At 41.2% G+C, this 25,868-nt stretch overlaps 1 protein-coding gene across 2 annotated transcripts in view; it reads left to right on the top strand.

Annotated features, from left to right (window-relative positions):
- HS3ST5 (heparan sulfate-glucosamine 3-sulfotransferase 5) overlaps positions 1–25,868 on the top strand; it is a 256,909-nt gene that overhangs the window by 86,518 nt on the left and 144,523 nt on the right. For both annotated transcript variants that reach the window (XM_072739356.1, XM_072739367.1), the window contains exon 2: positions 14,309–14,499. The gene's annotated coding sequence lies outside the window, so the exon portion shown is untranslated. The remainder of the gene's footprint in view (positions 1–14,308; positions 14,500–25,868) is intronic.

Below are 25,868 nucleotides of genomic sequence, written 5' to 3'. Positions count from 1 at the left end.
GCAGGCTCCATGCAGGGAGCCTGACGGGGGACTCGATCCCGGGACCCCGGGTTCACACCCTGGGCTGAAGGCAGCGCTAAACCGCTGAGCCACCCGGGCTGCCCTTGCTTGGTGAATCCTGAAAAGTGAACAGAACTTTCTATAATGAACATTAGCGCTTGCTTTCTTATGCAGAGATGCAGCTTTTATAGCAATATTTCATATTTTATACCAATATTTCATTGGCATTCCAATCCAAGATTAGTAGTTCTTTCATCTTCAGCTCTTCACTGGACATCTGCTTCCCCCCAAACGGTCAGCATCTCTACAAAGGTGTGATTGATGAAACCCGTTGTGACTACTTCCTATACGGTTGTGAATAAAACAAGCTTAGGCTTTTAGTCTTCGGGGTTATTTTTTATTTAAGTAAACTCTCTGCCAACGTGGTGCTCCCAACACGTGACCCCGGATGGGCTGCACTCTCCTGCAGCCGAACCGTCCAGGTGCCCCAAGGCTAGGCTTTTACATTCAGTTAGTAACGTAATTTTTCATGGACTTCGAAAACAAATAAAATTAAAGTTTCTAACTCTGCTAAGCAGTCCAGCATATGAAACTGAAAACAATGCAGATATTAAAGGAGAGAATTGCAAATATGGGAGGAAACAATGTTCCAGGGCACTAGAAAAACTGAATAATGACTGGAAAACGAGGTGCTTACCCCCGAGGAGTTTCTTAAGTTTATTTTCGACTATCAAACTTTTATTTTTTTTTATTTTTATTATTATTATTATTATTATTATTTTCTATCAAACTTTTAAACATGAGAGTTTCTCGACAAAATACGCTCCGATGTTTTGAAATCCCCAGGTCTGTGTAGGAGCTGTCGTGCTTTCTTCAAGGTCGTCCTCGTCTGTCACTTTCCTCAGGCTCAGCGTAGACCTCAAGGTCATTGTCTACTTTTTAAAAATTTGTCTCTCCTCGGTTTACCTGTCTCTCATTTCTCATGAAGATCCGTAACTTTGTTTCGGTCGCTAAGGAACCAGTGGAAAAAGGCCTACTCGGTAGCGGCCTCTGGGTGCAGCGTCCTGGCCTGAGTGCCCGGTCCTCCTGGGCCTGGGTTCGAGCCCAGGCCACGACCGGTGAGCGCACCCACCTCGGGCCTCGCGTGTCCAAGTCTCGACCGCGGGAGAAGCCCGTTTGGCCACGGGACAAGCCACAGCAGAGCTGAGACCTCAGGGTGGGGTTTGCCAGGATGAGAAACAATAACCCGCCACCGTGGGGATCACCAATTCCGCGATGGAGACAACGGAAAAGGGATAGAAGGACACGTAGATGAGCGTGGCGTCTCGTTGGGAACTGATGAGAGGGAAGCGGAAATCAGAAGAGGGATTGTCGTTGAATCCTATGTGCGGGGACGCGGGTTGTAGTAGAAGATCGGAGTTTACTTTTTAATTCAGGGTTGTTGGTGATTTTTGTGTTTTTGTTCTCTTTGGGTTTTTCTTTTTCTTTTTTAAGATTTTATTTATTTATTCATGAGAGACCCAGAGAGAGAGAGAGAGAGAGAGAGGCAGAGACACAGGCAGAGGGAGAAGCAGGCTCCATGCAGGGAGCCCCACGTGGGACTCGATCCCGGGACCCCGGGGTCATGACCTGAACCAAAGGCAGATGCTCAACCGCTGACCCAGGTGCCCTCCTCCTTCCTTTTCCAACCATGGTCCCTTACGACCTCACTGTCTCTGAGTCCTCTCGTTTAAAACTTCTTGATAAACCCTCTACCATCCCAGATCTTCTGCATTTTATCTTTCAAAAGACACAATTCTCCTAATCTTACCTTTCTACCTTTCTACCCATAATTCCAGTTCTCTGTCATTCTCAACATTCGTATTAAACATCACAGAAGCCCAAAGAACCCACCAGGCCCTAGTGGGACCTTCTCAGGAGCATGTTGAGGGGAGGGTATGGAGTGATTCGCGTGGACAGCCTGTACCATCTTCAACAAGCAGTGAGATTAAAAAAAATAATAATAATCTGGGAGTATTCATATATTAATAGCTTTTCCCCAATAGCAGAAAATCTAGGAACAACCATAGGAGGGGCCTTTTAAACAAATCCACCATTTGCTTGGAAAATAAGAATCATGTTGTGCTAATTCCATTTAAGTTCTAGCATTCCTGCTGATGCTTGCCCTAAAACTCTCCGTGATGCCCAGTGAGTTATACCTCTGGGGTGAACTTATCCAGCTTCTTGTAGAAATCTTCTCTAGTTCTCATACTTGCCATCATGGCCAAATATGTTTTATCTGAGAGGTTGGAGAGGAGCAGGTTTTCAAGTGTGCCTTAAGGTTTCCAGTGTGATTTGTCACATCAAAAAATGAAAGCTCAGTTATGAAGGTTGCACTTCTGTAGCAGGGGGTATTTCAGAAGAGGCTGGGTAAGAACCACAACATCTTGGCAGCGTACAAAGATAAGCACGTACCTAGCACACGGTTCTCTGGGTCATCTGGAGTTGGCTGATGTAGGCCGTGCTGCGCTGGTAGCTGTGATGATCTCTGCTGCTTGCTCATGGGGCTGGGAATCAGCCGGGATTGGCCTGGGCTCTATTGGGCAGCTTGGTTCTGTTCTGCACGTCTCCCGTCTTTCTCCCTGGGCAAGGTCTCACGACACTAGCAGAAGCACTGGAGAGCAGAGTCAATAGTGCCAGCAGTGTTCAAGCCTTGGGTCTCTAATGTTTCATTGATCAAAACAAGCCACATGACCAAACCCAAAGGAGAGGAACACATAATGCGGAGTTCTTTAGACAAGGACGCGTAGTAGAAATATATTGTGAACCAATTTTCTAGTAGCCACCTTTAAAAAAGGTAAGAATATGGGACAGCCGGGTGGCTCAGCGGTTGAGCGTCTGCCTTTGGCTCAGGGCGTGACCCCGGGGTCCCAGGATCGAGTCCCGCATCGGGCTCCCCGCATGGAGCCTGCTTCTCCCTCTACTTGTGTCTCTGCCTCTCTCTCTCTGTGTCTCTCATGAATAAATAAACAAAAATCTTAAAAAAATAAAAATAAAAAGGTAAGAATAAACAGGCAAACATATATTCAATAATGTGTTTCAAATATATCCAATATTATCCAAATATAGATATGACAATATTATCCAATATTATCCAATATTATTATTTTGACATGTAATCAATGTTGAAGTTCTTAAGATATTTTATATCCTTTTCTTTTTCCACTGAATCTTTAAAATCCAGTGGGTACTTTTTACTTGAAGCACATCCCACTTTGGACTAGTCACATTTCAAGTACTAAAGCCGTAAGTGATAGTAAAGCTACAGACTATATATTGACCTTGGGGCTGAGGATACAAGACACCCGCCTGATGGATGTTACAATCTAGAAAGGAGAATTAATCTAGATTATTTAGTCATTTTATGTCTTTCTGAGAAGTACACATTTTAACTGACTTTTTTTGGGAAAATGACTATGCGTATACCCCTTGGATGTGGTCATGCCACCGTGTGGCAATTCTTTCCTTATTGCAGCAGTTCTCTATTTCACCTGCCCATCCGATCCCCCTAGCCTCGTTTAGTCGGGGACATCTTAACACGCCTTCTCAAAATCTCCTATGCAGAGCCATCACTGCACTCTGAAGTCTGGCAAAAAAAAAAAATAAATAATAAATAAATAAATAAATAAATAAATAAATTGTGGCATTTTGCAAAATCAATATAGTGAAGGGATATTACCTGAGATCTTATTACTAGGTGGATAAATTTCCACATTATGACTTTACCTGATAAGACCTGAGAATCCTTCATGATAGAAAAGTTGAATGGAAAAGTTATCTTTCTTGGTGGATATCTGCTTTAAAAAAATTAATAATAAAAAAAAAAGAAACCCTGGATGATTGTAGAGAGAATGTATAATAAAAGTAGATAAGAAGGAAAATATTGCTTCAGAGGTAGTACAAGAAATAACAGAGGCAAAGCATGGAGAAAATGAGAAGGATAAAAAAGGGAAACATTAACAATGTTTATCTGTTCTTGACCCGATTAAGCATATAACTGCCTGAAAGAACATTTTGACTTTTCCACATTAAACTGTCCAAGCAAGATTTCTCAAAGAGGGTAATTTTTAGAAAGCAGTTATTGTCTTTTGAGGTTACAGATACAGGGCCTGGCAAGAATAGGGAGATCAGGTATTTTCCTTGTCGTCTAAAACAATCAGGCGTTGCTCTAAATATTTAGGCATAGCTTGAAGAACTGAGAGAGGTCTCGCTTAAAGGCCCTGAGGCACCTCGTGATGTCTTTTCTGTTTTTTAATCCACCTCTGCTTAGTACGTGTCTCTTCGGTGGGGATGCAGGGCTTTGATTGTCCAGCCCACTGATATCAACCCTCACTCTCCTCTGTTACTCTGGCAACACGGCAGGTCCGGGGACGGTGCTGGAGCGATGCTCTAGGGCGGTCCAGGCCACCTTTGGCTTCCGTCGTGACGTGACCCCTACTTGCGTCCAAAGAGCCAACGTCGTAGGTAGTTTGGGGTGACGCCGCATGGAGAACAGTGTACTGGATTTTAAGCTCTGAGATGCTCTTTTTCATAAGATATTACTGAAAACTACAGTATGGTCTGTGTTTTCATACCAGACACTTTAGAAAATGACTATAATTACATAGAGAAGGGAGTCCAGATTACATGGTGGGCTTTTTTTTTTTTTTTACACTTTAAATTACAAAAATATATTTGTGAGTCTGCTCCCATTTTTCAGGAAGCATTTAAATCAGAACAACAACATTGTCTTATGTTTAGCGACAAAGGATGATTTCAATAATTCCAAGAACTATTTTCCACCACCAGTGGACGTCTACCAGATATATCCTCTTCCCAATCACCCCTACACCTGACATTCTTTGCTTTTAACATTGAAATATTTGGGGTCCTTTCCTCTCATTGAGACATTCTCAGATGGGAATTAAAAATAAATTGAAAAGAGCCAAGCTTAGCAAACTTTGATGACAAATTAGTGATTTATGAATTTGGGGGTTAATGAATGAAAGGAAAAAGGCAGATGTAAGGGGTTGGACACCATGAGGTGGAAAGCTTGTCCTCCCCCAGGTCGGGAAGCGTGCAGGGCTTTGATTAGAGTGAAAGACTAGGAAGCCACTAATTCAAGCACAGGGAATGGAGGAAGTTCCACTGGGCAGCTCCCAACGTTACTTAGTAAAGAATTAAAAAAAAAAAATGAGTGGGAAATATCAGAAAGGGAGACAGAACATGAGAGATTCCTAACTCTGGGAAACAAACTAGGGGTGGTGGAAGGGGAGGTGGGCGGGGGGTGGGGGTGACTGGGTGACGGGCACTGAGGGGGGCACTTGACGGGATGAGCACTGGGTGTTATGCTATATGTTGGCAGATTGAACACCAATAAAAAATAAATTTATTTAAAAAAAAAGAGTTGCTGGTGACATGGGGAGTAAGGAAGATGCGTGTCTGTGTGTAAAAGCTTGAGAATTGGGATCCCTGGGTGGCGCAGCGGTTTGGCGCCTGCCTTTGGCCCAGGGCGCGATCCTGGAGACCCGGGATCGAATCCCACATCAGGCTCCCAGTGCATGGAGCCTGCTTCTCCCTCCGCCTGTGTCTCTGCCTCTCTCTCTCTCTGTGACTATCATAAATAAATAAAAAAAAATTAAAAAAAAAAAAGCTTGAGAATTGACTGGAAACCATTTAAAGAAGCCAATGAACAAGGTTGTGCACTTGCAGATCATCTGAGAATCTTTATATCCTCGGGGCTTTGGCAAAGGCGCCCCCGAGCTATTGGGTGGACAAGTGACTGCTGTCTCCCTAAGTCAATTTTAGTGACTATGGTTTCACTTTTTTTTCTGCGTATTAAACCCCTACACCCAGAAAGGAGGCTCTGAGAATAGGACAGCCTCTCAGGTGCGGCCGTCAGTAGTCCGTCCCCACTGTCCTTTCTCAAAGACACGAAGTTGTCCCACCAGCTGCCGAGGTAGAGGCCCGGGCCGGGTGCAGGGGGCAGACCAGCCCCTGGTTCTCCTCTCCTGGTTTCAGACCCTAACTCCAGCTTCGTGCCTGTGGCCTGAGAAGGGCAGACGAGCGGAGCTGGAGCTGTGGTCCAGCTGCCCTATTACTTCCCCCGTAGGCCCCTCTCCCCGATGAGACCCGGTGCCCGTTCTAAGCCTAGGGTCGGAGACGTTCTCGATCTTTTAGCAGCGGCGAGCCGTTAGCGTTTTCCAGAAGGTCTCCATTTAGGACTTGGGGCAGTTTGACTCATCCAGTAAACCATCATCAAGCATCCTCTTCCTTGGAATAGATTTGTCTCCTGTCATGAGACCGATCCTCGGTGTTTCTGTAGCAGTGAACTTTGTTTCCTCTGTCATGATTATCCTTTCGTAGTTGCTAAGATATGCTCAAAGTAGAAGAATTATAAAAAGCTTGGGATTCTAAAAGTCTATGTATAATCCTATATGTATGTGGATTCTGTTACACTATTAGAAAGTTTATTTTCTGACGGCACTTGTGTTTTGTTTCTCTACTTCTCTTTCCTATAACTACCCTCCTTGTTAATTAAGATTTTATCTGATTTGCATGCAGGGTGTTAGTTGAAAATCTAGAGCCACCCCTCGTTTGGTCAGACTTCTTTCCATGTGGATAGACAAAATAAAGACCTTTGGGTAGGGATGCCCGGGCGGCTCAGCGGTTGAGCGTCTCCATGGGGCTCAGAGCGTGACCCCGGAGACCCGGGATCAAGTCCCGCGTCGGGCTCCCTGCATGGAGCCTGCTTCCCCCTCTGCCTGTGTCTCTGCCTCTCTCTGTGTCTCTCAGGAATAAATAAATAAATACGTAAACTCGTAAAAAGAAAAGAACCCTTTGGGTAGGAACTATGTATCTCAGGCCATTAGAACCTGAATTAGAAGCCACATGACCTAGCCCCATTTCAGAGCAATTTCCGCAACAATCCAGCACTAATATCTTGTTTAGTTTGGACTTGTTTGAACTTTCCCTTGAGAACATTAACGGGAGGAATCATGCTTCTTAATTTTTTTTTTCTTTTTCATCAAATACACTTGAGAGAAAAAAAAAACCCCACCGTGCTGTGCAGTAGGATAAATCAACACATGAATTTCCTACATTTCTCAATATCACCGACCTTGCCTTCCACCCAAAATAAGCCAGTCTTTGATTGTTGTGAGGAATTTTCGGAACACATTTATAACTTTCATTTTTCACAAGGCCGGAAGACATCTCAAATCGTTTCAGCACAGGTAGACCCATTTTTAAATTCATCATATAAAGGAGACATAATTCACTTCCTAAGGAACACCCCAAGAAAACAGCCCTGGTCACATGGCTCACAGTTAGTGTGAAGAGAGAGATAGTTAAACATTTTCCTGTTCTTTGACATCTATCTTTTCTGCGTGGAGATATCTGTTGAGCCCATCAAAGTCTAAAATATTTCAATTCGGCCTAAAATCGCAGTACCAATTGTTGCGTGGCATCTATTTTATCTTGCGGAGAGATGGAAAAGCGTATCTGGCTGCATCGTGCCTCTGCTCAGAGGTAATGCAAATCTCCTGTCTTGCCAGTTCCAGAAATAAATGAAAATGATAGTAGATAAAGGCTGGAGACATTTTTCTCTTTTGCACTCATGCAGAATCTCATGTGCAGTGATCATCATCCTGCATCCAGCATCTGCCGTAAGCCAGACAGTCTACTGGGGGCCGAAGAATGTGGACGGCACAGTCCGAGCCCTCAGCTCTCATTAACAAGCGCAGATACATCAACAATTACGGCTTAAAGTAGGAGGGAGTGAAGAATAAACGTTGGACTAAGGAAACACTTGTAAGTGCAAAGGTAACACATGGGAACACATGATGGGCAGAGCAGGTGCGTCCACGCTAGCCTCAACCCCTTGTCGGTCTCCGGTATCAGACTGAACATGCGTGTCTCTGAGGATCTTTTGTGAATCGTGTAGGATTTGTAGCAGCCGTCACTGTAGTGCGAGGAACTCAAGAATAGCAGGTTTTTTTAATGATCACTTTTTTAAAGGACGTGAAAAAAATGTCCCTTCCTAACCAGTGTGCTAGGAAGAGCAGGACAGGTGGCAGCGTGTCGCGGGGCCCTGATGCGCTGTGGCCGTCCCCACACTCCTCCGGAGCTGAGGTCCTGCGGGACCAACCTGGGAGCCAGACTCGGGGGGATGCCATCCTTCTGGCCAGACTTCCAAGGGCCTGAGCTACCTGGGCCAGGAGGCCGATGCACCGCTGCGGCCCCTCCGCTACTCTGTCCAGCGTAGGGGTGTCCTCCCACCAGGCCGTCGCGGGGGGCCCGGCCGCTAGACGTGGGCGGTCGCCAGGGATGTGCCACTCGGGCCCCAGGCGATCTGAGGACTCTTCTAAGTAAATGACTGACGTCTGCGGCTACAAGGAGATCAGAACGTGACCTCCGGGTCAGCCCTGGCAACCTCTGGCTCCTGCTTTTTCTCCTTTACTCTCAAAGCTAGTGGGGCCCCGACCGTGTTCCGCGGAATTCTGCGACGCTGTGTGCCAGTTGTTCTACGGGAGATGGATCTTCTCAAAAAGAAAACATTTTAACCACGGTCATCCAGCCATCCTCTCCCCAATGTAATATACTTTTAGCTTCTCTAATCACATCCCACTCCTGCCTCCTTATGATGACAATATTTCCAGATCTCCTTGATGGAGGATTGGGAGGGAGTCCCCAAAGTCTTGAGTCCCTCTTCCTGAGAACAGCACAGAAGTTGGAGCATCTCGGGGTAATCACGGACGTCTTGTGCGGGGCTTTTACTTGTTTAATTTTCATTGCTGTTCTAGAGTGTTCCAATCTTTGAGCTAGAGGTAGGCAAATAAAATTTCTTGGATTTTTATGCAAGATGGAGAGGAAAGCCTACAAAGTACACATAAACGGGCAGGTGCGGTTTGGGGCTTTTTTTTTTTTTTTTTAGCACTCTAATAAACATCTTTATTCCATGCGTCTTTTAAAATTATACGACAGCACTATAGAGAGACAATGACATCCTTTGGCAGTCTCATACTCTGAACAGAAGAACCGATATTTAAAGAAATACAAAAGGCTTGTACTCTAATCTTAGAACATGTATCAATTTTCATGCAAAAGGACAAATCTAATCTCGTCAGTCAATAAAGAAATTAACAAATAAAATGGAAATGTTTCGCAAGTGAACTACTTTGCAGTTGAAAATCATTTTCCCTCATCCAGCAAAGAGGCATGTGTGAAGAGGAAGAGCTTAAGAATCTGTCCCTCCATCCTGTAGTTAAGCTTATCTTTTACTTATTAAAGAGCAAAATGAACAGTGCCACCTCAGCCTGTCCCTTGGAACTTAGGGGGAAAAAAAGAATATGAAAGAAAGAAAAAAAAAAAAAAGAAAGAAAGAAAGAAAGCATGTCTAAATCCTGGTACGATTTCCTATTTTGCTTGAAAAGCAGTTAACTATTAAATCATGAATCACTGGTTTCCTAAAATATCTTTTAATACCGTAGGGAAAAATTGTACAATACCCTGCTCCCTTATTTTTAGGACAACTATTTGTAGTCATTCGCAAAATGCGTTTCTTGAACAAATTTTCCTTTTTGTTTTTAAATTTCTTGCCGTTTTTTTTCTTAATTTTTACAAACTCCGTAACAGATTCAATACCCTGAGAAAACTAGAAGATATTTATAACTGAACAACAGGCCTATAGAAACCCAAAGGCAATTATCTCGTGTATAAATATCCCTTGGGCAAACTTCAACTAATTTTTCAGAAACAGAAGGTTAAGCCTACTCGAGAGTTTTTTCAGGCAGAGCATTTGCATTGTCTACTTTTGCATTTCTTGGCCTTTCCTCCTTCTAGATCCTCTCAATCCTAATTCTGTTTACCATTCCCCAACCTGGACATTATCTGGCCACAGCTAATAGTCCAAAGCCTTTGACGTGCATGGATCCCTGTGTCCTCCTGTTTCATTGATTTCGGGTTGCTCCTGTGTGTTCTCGCTGCAGGCTCCCCTCAGACATATTTCTCTTATTTTAGATAATATCAGTTTATGGCGTAGGCTAAAATTTCATACCTACCTTTGAATCTCAGAAATTCTTTTTGCCCTTTCGGGTGAATATCCAATAACTAACAATTAATGTATCCTTGGGGTAACTATTTTCCAAAATCGGTCTCTACCCAAAAAGACTTCAGCTGTTAATTATTTTAAAGTATTGAAGTTTTGCTTACGTTTTTCAAAGGTAAAGATTTCTAAAGAAAAATATAAAATATCCGAAAAAAGTGACAGTGAAAATTACAGACATGATGTTTGAGTTGTTTGTCCACATACCTCAGGGCTGACGTGACGCTTTTCCATGAGATGCAGAAGATCAGCTCCTTTTTAATTAATCTGTGAAAATGCCTTAGAATTGTAATCAGAAACAAGTTTTCTATTTTTTTACTTCCATTATTTGCACTTAATAAATTTCCCCTTATTCATTTTTAACCTTCTAGACAGGTGATAACTATCCATTGTGTGAGAGAATGAACTTCAACCTTTTAAAAAGGAAATCAGAGTAGAAATATCAACAGCAAAATAATTGAATACCTGCTGAACCCCTCTTACTCACAGAGCATTCTGCTATAGGTTACAGAGAAATATGACACTTCTTTGTTGTCAATGTACTTATAAGTAACACAGAAAATAAAATGTATAAGAAAAAATAACATAGTGTGGCTCACGGTTCAAGAGGTATTTTTGAGGCAGCTGTTCATTCAACAAATATTTATTGGGTGCCTACTAGGTGCTAAACACTCTGCTGAATGTTGGGTTTTTAAAACATGAGGCTATTTTTTTTTTAAGATTTTATTTATTTATTCATGAGAGACCCAGAGAGAGAGGCAGAGACACAGGCAGAGGGAGAAGCAGGCTCCCTGCGGGGAGCCCGATGTGGGACTCGATCCCGGGACCCCGGGATCACGCCCTGGGCCGAAGGCAGATGCTAAACCACTGAGCCACCCGGGGATCCCCAACATGAGCTATTTAAAAACAGAAATGGTCACTGCCCTCTGGGGAGATGAGGTTGGAGCGTCAGGCAGGGTTGCGTGATATGAGGCCTTGTTCTTTACCCTAAAAACAGTGGAAAGCCATTGAAGGTTTTTAAAGAAGGGATTGATGTGATCCACTGTGTGTTTTTAAAGGGTCATTCAAAATGCCACGAAGAGAAAATATTGGAGGGAAACAAAATGTGTGATAAGAGACAGAAAAACATCTAATAAGCAGCATTCCAGGCAACAGACAAGGTGGTGGTGATGGTACTGGAGCAGGAGAGGGATTACAGAGAGGATATAGAAAGAAGGCAGACAAAGTAGAGAGGCTTTACAATTATTTAGGAAATAAAATCAAAAGGGCTTGATGATCAGATACTGGGGCTGAAGGAGAAAAGATCAAATCTAGTCTGATTCCTTTTTAAAATGTCGACGATCTTGTTTTTTTGTCTTCTCCAACTAATGTTGATGGTGCTGTTTAAAAAAAAAAAAAAGGAAGCTAGAGGAAAACTGCACTTAAGAGGAAGGTTTTTATGAGTTTGGTTATGGACAGATTCAGGTTGTAGAGCCTTTAAGACATCCAAGTGGAGACGGGATATATTCAGTTAGAAATAAACGCCTGGAGATAAGAAATTGTTAAACTAAAAATTTGGAAGTCATGATGAAATGATAGTTTATTATTACATTATTATATAATTGTTCTACAATAATGTATATTATTAGTATATACAATGAAAAGTAAAGGTTTTTTTTTGTTTTTTTGTTTTTTTAGTAAAGTGGTTTAAATTTTAAATTAGGATTCTCTCACTATGAATTAGAAGAATCTGGGAATGTATCATGGAGGAAGAGGGCTTGATCTTTTTAAAGAAGAGAGAAGTAGAAATGAATGAAACGGCAGACACACAAACACGTAAATGCATTGGAAAGGTCTTTTTGGTTGCAGGTAACAGAGGATACCAACCAGATTGGAATAATAATAATAATAATAATAATAATAATGAGTTTATAAATGCACACACAACTGATACGTTCAGGGTAGTCCACCTACAAGCAAAATTCTGCCCAGAGATGACACAACAAGCTGTCAGGCCCAGCTCCTCTTTTTCTATTTCTCACCTCTTTCCTTGGTGTTGACTTAAGTTCAGCAAGTTCTCCCATGATCCCAGGGTGCTTGCCAGTAGTTCTAAATGTTAAGGACCTTGGGCTTAATCCCGTTGACCAAAAGGAGCTCTTGTATTTTGTACAGAAAAGGGATCTAAGGAAATGTTTTAAGAAGCTAAATCTTAAAGCACTTGTAGGACATAGCGGAATGTTTAAGAAAAAAAGAAAAAGAATCTCTCAAAGGGTCTATAGCAATAGTTTAGGAAAGAGATAGTGAAAGCTCAGACTATGGTTAAGAAATGTTGATGAAGGACACCTGGTGGCTCAGCGGTGGAGCGTCTGCCTTGGGCTCAGGGCGTGACCCTGGAGTTCCGGGATCGGGCCCCACATCGGGCTCCCTGCATGGAGCCTGCTTCTCCCTCTGCCTGTGTCTCTGCCCCTCCCTGTGTCTCTCATGAATAAATAAATACAATCTTAAAAAAAAAAAAAAGAAGAAATGCTGATGAAGAGAAGATAGTAATGAAGTGATTGATGGAACAGTATTTCAAACAAAGAATCCACAGGACATCACAAGATAGTGAGAATGAATTTTACAAATCGAATTTCAGACTCTTCCACCGAGAGTTCAGCTGATGTGATAGCTTTGGCCCTGAAGCCAAGACGGGATTCTTTTTTTTTAACCATGATACTGGGCCCTCTTCTTCCAAACCTGGCTCTAGAGGAGACTTTCCATTTCATCTTATTCTAATGAATTACCGTTACCCTGTGATCCAATATTCCCCACGTGTACAGCTTTCCTCAAGTGAAAAGGGAGGCAAGTCCCAGCCTCTGTCATCGTGACGGCTGTCCCGGACTCCACGGAGTGAGAACTTGCAGCTCCTAACGTAGAGAGGCAGCTAGCCCCACGGTTATAGCAATGGCACTTACTTTTAACAAATGTTGTTTTCAACGCTCTGTCAACCTGCAGTGACTCTGTTAGCAAGCAGCAGAAAACCCGGTAGTTCAGACAAGCAGAATTCCAGAAGCAGCAGCCAAGTAGGGTTGAGTCAGCTGCTCTTTAACAGACGACCTGTATCTTTGTGTTTCTCTAGAACATCATTGTGCTTTACCTTACGGGGACAAAGTGACTGCTCTCCTTGCAAATACCGCATCCTGGCGCAGGGCAAGCAGTTGTGTGGAATAGAGAAGGGGGACAGGAATCGTCTCCTCAATGAAGCACGTGTTTGCCTTCATTTTTTGCCTGGCATGACTTCCCATAGCTCACGGGCCAGAAAGGAATCCTGCAAGCATTCTTAGCAGCGGGGGGACTGGGAAAGTGAACATTTATTCGGTTTGATTTTCTCTTCTGCATTTGTGAGACTTAGCAAGAGGGAGAGAGTGGGGAGTGGGTTCTGGGTGCTCAGTCCTTAAAGTCTTCCATGAAGAACTATTGTTTTCCAGTGCACTCTGCGGACGTCTATATTACGCTCTTGTCACTTTGTATTTGATGTTGTATTAATCTGTATATGTTGCTTTTTCTACCCTTGAGGAGAATATTTGCATTTGTCAATTACCAGTTTTAAAAATAGATGTTTCAGTCTCTTTTTTCCATTAGCCACTAGCAATGTCTGCTTAACTCATTCAGCAAAGTGCTAGAATTTTGGTTTCCCCGAGGAGGCAACACATATTGATGAGAAAGGATATTATTTTTGTTTATGTCTAATTATCCTGGCAAGCATTACCCAAGTGAAAGAAAATATAGCGAACGTACCAGATGATTCCACTGGGATTTTGTAAAAGTATCACATTTTGTCTTTTATGGGGTGTGATAGAGGCTCGTGGAGGGATGTATTTCCAAGAGAGCTAATCAACCTTGACTTAGAAAGAAATTCAGCACCAAAATCTGGCATCTGCATATCAAAAATAAAATTAGTAATACCACTTGATGCAATGTTTAGAAGAAATAGTCAATTAAAGCCATATGCATTCAACCAGAATCCTCCGCAGGCAGCAGCATCATGCGATCCTGCCTTCACAATGACATGAAATTTTAAATGACAACTGTGCTAAATCAGAGAGCAGCAAACCCAGGCCAAGTTTAAATTTAGTAACACTGCCAGTTTACTGAAAATAACCTTCTCCGTAGCAGATTCTCTGTGAATTTCAGGTGACCGACTGCTTGTTTTTCTGTTCTGTTCAGAGATAATCAGGTACCCAGAGGCTCCAGCAGTGGTGTCTTCCCTTCTCGATGGTGTTTCTGATGTCCGCTTCAGGAGTCTCCTTGGCCAGACTTGAGATACGTGGATATTAGAGAAGCCCCTGCATATATTCGTCTTGAAAACTTCCGTCATAGAGGCTCAGAACTTTCTGAAGAAGCCTGAGGATTTGAAGGTAAGTGAGTTTGGGAGGTAACGCACATTGCTGTGTACCCTCGCTTACATCTAAAGCGAGTATTTAATATATTTAACAATATGTGCCAAAGTAGAAGTTCAGCAGTTGCTGAATATGAGGAACACAGCCGTCTATGTACAGTTCTACAGCCAAAAGGGAAAAATAAAATGCAAACTTGAAAAGTTGTTGTACGTCCCGTCGGTGTAAGTACAAGCAAGGTGCAGTGGTACTCTCGATAACTGAGGATCAGTGTCACGCACACACACGAAAATCGTGACCATCACAGCGGTTCTCAAATTATAATGTGCGTGAGAGTCACATGGAGGAGGAAAGGGTCTGTAAAATTCTCTAATTCCTGGGCACATTTCACAGAGGGTTAGAATCCCTGCATCTCGGATGTGACCCAGCAATCTGCGTTTTTATTTCCTCACCCCCAGATGCTCCTGTGGAGGTGGGTCTTGGGCCTTTGAGAAACGCTGAAGCTGGCATTCAAAACAATACACTTCTAATTTTCAAACTTTATATTAAATGGGATCTTATGTTGTTTGTTTCCTTCAGCTACAAGAATAAATAAGGAGGCACGTTTAGCAGCGAGGTGCTAAATTACTGCTCCTTTTTTGACACCCCCCCCCCCGCCAGTTGAATTGTTAGTTCTCTTCGATACTCCTTTTTCAAGTTCAGTATGATGGACTAAATCCAGGGGTCCCTGTCTTGCTTTCAGAGTGAACATGCACTCATCGCTGTCCTTAGCTGGTTCTCTTTGCTCTGTAATGTTTTAATTTATTCAGATGTTTATGCTTATTGGATGAATTCTAAGAACTATCTAAGAAGATAGAAATAATGAGTTATTCCCAGGGTCGGCTAAGCATTTCTTCATTTTTGAAGGTTTTTGCTTCTTTTTTTTCTCTTCATTTGGAAAACCCAGAGTTAGGTTTTCAGAAGAACAGATCTGCTTAACACATCATTAGCTACTCATTGTCCTTTGCAGATAAAAACTTCTAAATCATGTGATATCTTTATAACAGGTTGCACGTACATTTATTGAATATCCCTTTATTTCTTTATCTCACTTAGCAATTTCATCTTTATTATGTGCAATTTTAAGTTTATGAAAAGTTTGCTTTTTTTGCTCCAGGGATGAAAGTGATTAGTAGAGGCAAATTCACACTGAAATTGTGATGGTTCTTTAAAGGTACAACATGATACTATTTCATAGTGAAGAGCGAAGTTCTTAATTAAAAGCCTTTGGATTTCAGGCTTATAGATGTTTTTTCTCTGTCAGCCTTTGTGTGCACATGTTCATATTCTAAGGAGTTTCTTGTCAATAAAATACCAAATGGCAAAAATAAACCCTTAATCAAAAGGAAAAAAGAGTATATCCCCATGGCGGCAATTAGCTACACATATTAGTTATTCGTATTACACAGAGAAAACGAATACAGATATGCATGAAAGAAGATAGCACTTTTTTCAAGTAATCTAAAGATTTACAGAATTAGATTAACTGTAATAATGAATTTTCACATGCATTTGTTGTCAGTATTATTCTCAATAGGCAATGCTCTCGCTGCCACAGCTGATGATAAAATCCTAAAATTTGTAGTACCCAAATGATAAAATCCTCAAATAGATACTATTCAAGCTTATGGTTCAAAGACATTCTCAAGGAAGACTTAATATAGCTTTTGGTGCAAATCTTCTGTATTATTTTTATTTCAGAGAAACATAGAAACTACTACTCTGCTTTTTCTTATTTTTCTTTTCCTATTTCCTCTGCAGAGGAGCAGGTGGAGAGAAAATGAAATAGTGTCCTCAAGTGGGTCACGTTCATTATCACTGGCATATTTGTCTTAAGTTGTGACTCCCTAAAGAAAACTTACCGTGTAGTTTCAGGGAACCTGAGTGAGATAGCCTCCACACTCAGGAAGCAAAATACACAACAAAAGAATAAATTACATAAACTTTATTAAAGCACAGAAGAATGAAGTTTTAGAGCAGAAGATGGACCATTAAGATCTTCTACTCTGGTCCCTTCATATGTAATAGCACTTTTTTTTCTTCCAAACTTGCTGTATAAAAGGCTAATACAAAGAGCAGTCAACATCAGTCTGGCGAGGTGTGACTTTTTGAAAAGAGAAACTAAGCAGATGTTTTTCAATAATGATTTCTTGGGTGAGGAAGTGTAGGAGGAAATTTTCATCCAAGATGAAAGTTGAGGAAGTGAAGAGAATACCTGAGCACTTATGAATGTAATTGAAATTAAAACCATTACTTATTTTAGTTTTCAGTAAATAACCTTTCATGTCATTAATCTAAAAATGAAAACAGCCAATTTAGGTCTACTTCAGGTTTGGTCAGCTTTATGTGGAAATCTGATCTTGAAGGAGAAAAAAGAGCTAAAGGTCAGATACAGCTTTAGAACAGTAGAGCCATCTGGGATCATTTAGTACAGGAGAAAGGAGATTTAACTGTGTAAGAGTCTCTGGAGAGTGGGAGTGTTCTTATGAAACCGCATAATAATGATATTTGTGAGATACCCAAAAAGGTGAAAATGTGTTTATTATTCTTAATTTAAGAAGGTGGAAATTCACTAAAATTTATGTAGTAAAAGTATAATTATTGATGTGGGTGAAATGCCCATAATACACTGAACATGAAAACAACAAGTGGGATCCCCGGGTGGCTTAGCGGTTGAGCACCTGCCTTCCGCCCAGGGCATGATCCTGGAGACCCGGGATTGAGTCCCACGTCGGGCTCCCTGCATGGAGCCTGCTTCTCCCTCTGCCTGTGTCTCTGCCTCTCTCTGTGTATCTCTCATGAATAAATAAATGAAATCTTTAAAAAAAAAAAAAAGAAAAGAAAACAACAAGTTACGGAGCATATTAGGATGTGGTCCTATTTTTATTAAAAAGACAACAGATGAGTAGGAAGAAAGTTGAAATGATATGTATCAAAATACAATTAATGGTCATGTTCCACTGATAAATTATGGTTGATTTTTATTGCTTCTCGGGGTATGTAAAACTTTTTCTAAAATATGTATTATTAATGTAATTTGAAAATATTCTTTAAGGGCTGGGAAAACACTCAGTTTTCTGGGAAACTTACTTTTATAGAACTATAGGGTAGTCCTGATAATATTTGTTTAAAATAACCTTAAAGTGAAACTCTTGCATCTTGTAGTATTTTTTTCTAAGGATTTTATTTATTTATCCATGAGAAACACAGAGAGATGCAGAACGAGAGGCAGAGACACAGGCAGAGGGAGAAGCAGGCTCCATGCAGGGAGCCCGATGTGGGACTCGATCCTGGGACCCCGGGGTCACGCCCTGGGCTGAAGGCGGCGCCAAACCACTGAGCCACCCGGGCTGCCCGCATCTTGTAGTATTAAACTGATTTAGATATAAGAACAGTATTTCCAGTTAGATCAAAATGATTTTTAGATATGACTCTTTGTTAGTAGATATTGCAATACACGAAAAATTTTCAAGTTTCCTCTCCATTAAACACTGATAATTTCAAATTATGACAATTACTTCCTTAGAAATATCCTTTACTTCTTGTATCAGATAATTCCAACGTGCTTTCAAGAATTTTCTAACTATAATCGTTTGCTCCATTTGGAGGATAATTTTATATGTTTGGTTACATTAGTGTTAATACATCTTTGTTCTTTAAATCTCCAGTGTAACATACGGTTAGTCTCACCATTATTACTACCAGCTGCGGTTGGCCTATGATTTTGTTCATTCTGTCTGAATCCAAAGTAATTAGCTCTTTAGTTTAATGACAATATTTGTTAATGGGTTTTTGGGGCCAAATTCTGCTGTTCGAGAGTGGGTGGTGTATTTGAAGATAGAATCTGGCCCTTATGTTTTAAGCATAAGCTGTGTAATTTGATTTCAAAATGATGGTTTAGAGAGTTTAGGGTAGGAAGACAAAATCTACATTTATCTGAAGTTTCTCAGTTTCAAGAAACAGAAAATGAAAGTGACAATTTATGTAAATGAACAGCAAACCCTCTGAAGATTCTCTAATACAGCTATGCTCTGTACGTAGTTGGAATGAGAAATGAAATCATAATTTTCAAGCAGCCATTAGGTAGATTTTCTTACGTCGTGGGGCATACATTGAGTCCTTTAAGTGCCGTGAAACACTTTTGATCATTGTATTTTTTCATTGGTATTTTTTTATTGAGATGTAATTGACATATAACATAATGTAAATTTAAGGTATACAACGTGATGATTTGATATACATATATATTGAAAAATGATTACCAAAATCTGGTTGGTTAACATACCCATCAGCTCACATAAGAGAGCAGATGTTAAATGTTCTCACCACACACAAAAATTGATCATCGTACATTTGAAGGACTCAGTGAAATGAAACGAACCTTTGCCAGGGGATCTCTGGGGTTCGAGGTCAGACTCAGCTTCCTGGTGATGGCGTGTGCTTGGTGAGCTCTCCGTAGCTTTCCTTGGGCTTCAGTTTCTTCATGCTAAAGTAAGGCCCTTGCAGCAGATGATCCCAGTGGCCCCTTCCAGCTCTGACGGGATTACTCTAACTTGCTTTAAAATGGCTATATGGGGGATCCCTGGGTGGCTCAGCGGTTTAGCGCCTGCCTTTGGCCCAGGGTGGGATCCTGGAGTCCCGGGATCGAGTCCCGCATCGGGCTCCCGGCATGGAGCCTGCTTCTCCCTCCTCCTGTGTCTCTGCCTCTCTCTCTCTCTCTCTCTCTCTCTCTCTATGTCTATCACAAATAAATAAATAAATAAATAAATCTTAAAAAAATGGTAATATGGAGAAGGCACAAAGGGAGATGCAATCTGTTACTGAGTAGCAAATCATTAAGTCTACTCAGAGACTTTTTGGAGACATTTTGATTTTGGCCTTAAGAATTCTCCTTCCTTGACTTAGTACTTTTAGCCTAGATTGGGGGTTTATGTGGAAGGGTCTATAGGCAGCTCCATTGGAAGTTTTCAAGGAGACCAATTTTGGAAAAAGCTACAAGAAGAAACAAAGGCCACCTAGGAACAGTTGAGATCTCTAACAATGCAGTAAGATGCCTTGGGAGGTCATGAATTCACGGTCACCATAGGAAAGAAGGTGGGTCCCAATGGTCCCAAAGGCAGACCGTCCATCTGGCTTTCAGAGTATAAAAGCAAGAACCAAATATTCTGAGCATAGAGGAACTCGGGAAATGCTGTTATTAGTGAGCCCTCCTGGGGGCCACCATTGGAGCACGGAGTCCACCAAACCAAGAGGTGAATACAGCAATGACTGCGGAAGAACTGCTCGCGAGCACTGAACCTATTTAACCCTAAAACTAAACCTGAAATACATATGTAGGTGAGGGTGACAGAGCAGACGAGTGCAACATCTTATAGAACTAAAGCAACCAATAAAAATCAGGAGGACACAACAGGAATAAGTTGGTGCATATACTAAATTGGCTTATAGCTTTATTCTGCATATCTAGGATCAGTGAATATCCTTTACACCTAACAAATCAAGTCATAGAAGTATTTAAGAGTAGGGGAAAAAAAGACATTAAGAAAGTCATGCTATTGTCCAACATTGGGTCACAAAGAATGGGGAAGAGAAAGAAGAAAGAATTGCTTTTTTCCATACTCATCATAGGGAATCGTAAATATTCCAAAGATATAAAAGATCAAGGTTAGGGGATCCCTGGGTGGCGCAGTGGTTTAGCGCCTGCCTTTGGCCCAGGACGCGATCTTGGAGACCCGGGATCGAATCCCACATCGGGCTCCCGGTGCATGGAGCCTGCTTCTCCCTCTGCCTGTGTCTCTGCCTCTCTCTCTCTCTCTCACTGTGTGCCTGTCATGAATAAATAAAAATTGAAAAAAATTAAAAAAAAAAAAAGATCAAGGTTATTACATGAAGTTACCAACTTCATATATATGTTATTACATGAACTTAAAAATTAGTTATAAATTAGAAGAAAATATACATCCTGTTGAATATGCTTAAGAAGCTATATATAAATATTAAGGCAAACTGACCATATAATGATTTTCAAAACCTTTAACAGAAAACTTAAAATATTGTGAAAAAATATCCCTTTCATATTAATTAATGAAAATACATTTTTTTTCTTTAAGAGAAATTATTTTAAATTAGATTACAGTGCAGAACCAAGTTCTAAACTTGCATACAAGGATAGGTCCAACACAAAATTATTTAAAAATTTGAAAATGAAAGGGTGGGCAAATACAATTTAAAGAAATTAGGAGTTAGAATCTTAATATCAGAAAAGGTGAAATTTAGGGGCGCCCCTGGCCAGGTCAGTTGGTGGAGCATGTGACTGTTCATCTTGGGGTTGTGGGTTGAAGCCCCATGTTGGTTGTAGAGATTACTTGAAAATAAAATCTTAAAAGAAAAATTAAAATAAAAAAAAGAGCAAAGGTGAAATTTAGGGCCAAAAAGCATTGACTAAGATGAAAGAGGAACTTTGTAGTGAATGCCCAATAATGAGGTATACAATCATAAATAAATAATAGTTTTAAGGGCTACTAAAGGAGTTTGTTCAGCAAATAAACCTAACTCCTAAAAAATATCCCACAAATCGTCCACATTTTAGGCACTGGACTAAGTCCAAAAAGTCACCTTTTCTGTTATAAAGCCAAACACTTATGCTGAAATTTACTTTCAAGAGAAAATATTTCTGTATCAAAGACAAAACCACCTAATAATCAAAAATTAAGTTCTTAACTAATGGCAATAATTTTTTTTTTCATTATCAGCAAAAAGGATTTCCAAGTTGCTTGTCTTGGGGAAACCAACCAACCAACCATAGCTTCCACTAAGACTGGAAAGTGTGTACATTAAACTTACTCGACTTAAAGAAAAGTGGCCCGGTCTGCCTTCCCCCACCCCAACAGGTATTCTTAACAGCAGGATATAATTTCAGAGTTTTTGCGGTCAGGAGGTTTCCACTGAGCAGAAATATTCATTCGATTTAGGAATGCAGATTATCACAGTTCCCCATCCTCCTCGCAGCGGGTTTCCTGCTCTTATTTTGCAGACTCCCGCGTCCAGAAGGCACACCTGGGTAACTTCACTTCCAGGTTAACACCTCCTCCAAACATAGTCCCAGCGACTCCACTGGGTTATCATGCAAAGCCGCTGGGCCTCACAAGTGAAATGGAATACAGTTGAGTAGCTTTTCTAATGTAATACCTATTTATAATAAATGCAAACCAGTTTGTGATGGCAAACTTCGTAGAGCATGAAAAATCACGCGGGAGAAAAGCTTACTTTTTCTGACCTAAAATTGTGAAGAAACGTCATATACGCTAGCAGGTGACACTCGTATTAAAATAGAAAGGGAAAAATATTCAAAAATAAAAACGTAATACATCGGCCTTTATGACCTATTACCTCAGCAAAAAGAAATGTAAACGAAACGATGGTATTTCAGAATAGCGTTTTATTCCTAGATAGCAGAGTTTTTTCTAATTTACATCAATTTTCTCCGGCCTAATTTCTTTCTCTCCTACTGGGCCTCGACCATGTGAAGCCAAAACTTCCTTACATTTGTTTGAGAAAGTAAAGATTGCTCAAAGCTCCTCTTTGCCTGCTGATATTAGAATACCTACGTCTGTAATAAATGCAAGTTGAACTAGGGAAACTGCCCATTACGGAGGTTATTGGTTTCATCCTTTGAATAAGAAAATTCTAGATGGCAGTTTCATCAAGTCGGCTAAAATCAAATAGATGAGATGAGTGTCAGAGCCAGTATTTTGCCACCACAGACTCTTCGATCTCCGTGCTCGCGCTCAGGTAATTCACTGTGCCCGTCGACGAATTGCTCTTCTTCCGCAGGGTCTACGCGCACCAGGCCGTGGCAGCTGCGTTCCCATCGCGCCTGGTCAACACTGCCAAGTTTGAGGATTGATTTTTATGACGAGGGACGTAAATGTCTAGCCAGGCCCAGTATGAACTTCCTAAACTATACTGGCTTGAAACGTTATTTGGGTTTTTCTATACGAAGTACTAAGGTTCCAGCTGAGACTCAGGAGCCGTAGCTGCGCATGTTATAACCCAACGCGAGCGTCATTTCTTCTTTCACTCAGCAAGTGCTGGGTCGGTAGGTCTCCGTGCCAGGCTGCGCTAGGGCTTGAGATGCACGAGTGAGCAAAGCCTGGCATTTGAAGGCGGGGAGCGTGCGGACAAGAAACCCGGATCCTAACGAGCGAGTTCTGTAACAGTAGAGACCCCAAAGGAGAGAAGCCAGAAAGCAAGACGGGCAGGGGGCAGGGGGCAGGGACAGGGCAGGATGCAGGCCCGTGGGCTCCCGGCCGCGCTGCAGGTCCCCGGTGCTCTTCCCACACGCGGCTTTCTGTGTCCAGCCCACTCACGGCCGGAGTATGTGGGTGGGCGTGGAAGGGAGCATCGTTGCTAAAGGACCTTCCCAGATGTTCCAATGTCAGTGCCCGGCTTCGCCGCCGACCTTCTCACGTGGGATGTCTACCTGGGGGGTTCCCCGAACCAAAGCCGCCCACCTCGCGGGCTGCCTACGTCTGAGCCTTTGAGTGCTTTGCCCCCTTTCGTTCTAGGGGATCTTCATTAACAGACGCTCCCCAGGGAATGCGGTGGGATTTCCCAAGGGCTCAAACAATGAAGAATAAATAAGGTGTTGAATTTGAACTTTTTGTCTTCTGTCCTGAGAGTTTGTCATTTTGGAGTAATTTTAAGTGATGGCATCAACTGTGACCACGGTCCTTGTCCGTGATGTTAAGCAGTCCCACAGGAGTTCAGAAAGATCCAAACATCACGTGAGAATATATTAACTTTTAGAACAAATCTGGATTTTGAAGGTGCCTAGGTATGACCACTTGAGATGAGACTCTGACCTGATTCTCAGAAAAATGAGGACGGAACCCTAAATTTGAGTACATATTTAAAAAAGAAGGAACCCATAGTCAGTTTTCATACTGTGATGTCACTTTAAGAATTATTTTCTTTCTTTTTTTTTAAAAAAAAGAATCATTTTCCCTTGGATCCTCAAGTACTACGGGTGCTAAGTACCAGTGCTGTAGCATCACAGCCTGTTTGAGCTGGAAGTCATCCCAGAAATGGTGTTCCAACTGCTTATATTTTGCAGGTGTGAAAACGGAGTCCCAGAGAGGGTATTTAATTTGTGCAGGTTAGACGGTGTGTGCAGATCCAGGAAGCCAGTTAGTGGTAGGACTGGGACAGGAATCCATTCTTTAAAATCCCAGTCGAGTGTGTTTCCGGGTACATCACTCTACCCGAGATTTTTCCAGTGCTTCTTACGAAAATAATGTTAGCTTTAAAATGAGAAACATTGACCGACCCTTCCTTTGAATTCTGCAACGTCATCTTCCCAGTGAGTGTGTCTGAGCTCCCGGAATGGCCTGCCTCAGGCTTACAGTGGCCTAACCACTGTAGCCCCACCAGAAATGACAAAAAAAAGAAAGAAAGAAAGAAAGAAAGAAAGAAAGAAAGAAAGAAAGAAAGAAAGAAAGAAAGAAGAAATCGAGAATAATTTTTGAGAGGTTTTTTTTTTCTTTGAAAAATAAATGAAATTATTCACGAAGCCCTGAAATCACTTACCTATATTCGTCAGCCTATAGAGCACAAATGAAATACGACTGCATTATATTCCCATGAATCGTGGAAGGAGAAAGTTAAAAATAGTAAAATGCTGAGTTTAGAAAACAGCGTAAGTAGCATCTGGGCCCCGCGTCCCTTGGCGTCCCTAGGAAATGATGCGGAGTCATGTGAGAACTCTCTGAACCCTCAGAAGGGAAAATTATGCAACCCACTGGAAAATAACTTCAGTAGATTTAATAGAGCAGAGAGGAAATATATTCAAAACACAACCAAAAGGGTAAAAAAAAAAAAAAAATTCTGTCTGCCAAGCCCAGGGACTTTCATATGCCAAAAAAAAAAAAAAAAAGAAAAAAAATTTTGTAAACAATTAAAGCAGTATCAGTTAATTTTCTAAGACAGCTTCTAGTTTAAGCATAATAATGCATCTTACAACGTTCTGCGTTTGGTCCTCACAAATGGATTCTAAATTTGCTTGAAATGAAAGACAGAACCGTGGCTTTATATAGTGACAAAATTGAGGTTTCTCATGGCACAGGATAGAGGTTTCATACGTACTTCTAGGCATCTCATTTTTTCCACCGATATAATTTAAATGTAAAGTGAATTATAAAGTATGTGCAGCAGTAGGTACACGGCTCCAAATGATTGATGATGGTGATTATGGAGAACAGCTGGAAGTACCCACGGTCCGGCCGACGTAACGAGTACTTTGTGAACTTACCGAGGTTCTGATGGTTTTTGTCTGATAGGGAATGAGGTTCACAGTACAGTTTCCCAGTTTTTACTTGTTACTGGACACTTGTGAATCTCGTAGGACCAGGAGGCTAAAAACTGTATCTTCTATGTGCTCCGGCATCTAAAACACCCTTCGGTTAAAGTCTTTTATAATAAGTAAACCTAATGGAAAATTACAATTTAAAACTACATCTGGTTCTTGTTAATGCGGTGGCTAATTATCAGCATTCAAACATTAGGCATTTTAGACTAATTGTTTATTATTTTCAACAATAACAGGAAAGGATATTTAGGAAAATACAAAGCTAATATTTTTCAGATTACCAATGAGGGAGGAAGCTGTGAAAATAACTGATTTATGCTTATTTGTGATTGATTGAATTCATTTTGTCTGAAGCCCTTAGTGATGTCCTTGGAAATTTCTATCCCTTTTTTTTTTCTCCTCTCCCCCTCTTCCATGAATATGTATGTGATTTAGAAGGCACCACATTTTTTGCATATTATTTTCCCAAAGGAACATTTTTTTCCCCATTTTTTAATCACTTTATAGATGAATTGTTCTCTGATAACCAAGGGAATTAGTGGGCCAGACTACTCTTCTGTGTAAACCTAGGTGATCAGAGGGTCTTAGTTTGCCTCTCGAGCCGAATAAAATTGAATATACCTTTGCTTTTCATTGTCTTCTCACACATTATGTAAATTGGTAAAAAAATAAAGTAATGTGATTGAAAGTAGGGTTTGACAGACAGTATCATGTAATATAATATCCAGATACTTATAAGCTGGAAATGGTGCCTCGAGGCACCACATTTATTGTGAATGAGCGTTTGCATTTACACACTTTTGTCTAGAGTTCAGACTTGCATAATAAATCGATCACCGTGGAAACTAGAATTGTTTTCAAAAGGGTCACAAAGAAACACCAAATGCAGTTTCCTCCCGCAAAGAGCTTTCAGTCTATCCGGGGAAGTAGAGCACAGAGGCATGGAAATGCCAGAGGAAATCCGATTACACAGAGTCAGTAATAA

The sequence above is a fragment of the Vulpes vulpes genome, chromosome 1, assembly GCF_048418805.1.
Source record: "Vulpes vulpes isolate BD-2025 chromosome 1, VulVul3, whole genome shotgun sequence".
In the NCBI taxonomy this organism is placed as follows: domain Eukaryota; kingdom Metazoa; phylum Chordata; class Mammalia; order Carnivora; family Canidae; genus Vulpes; species Vulpes vulpes.
This window is presented reverse-complemented; position numbering and strand designations above follow the sequence as displayed.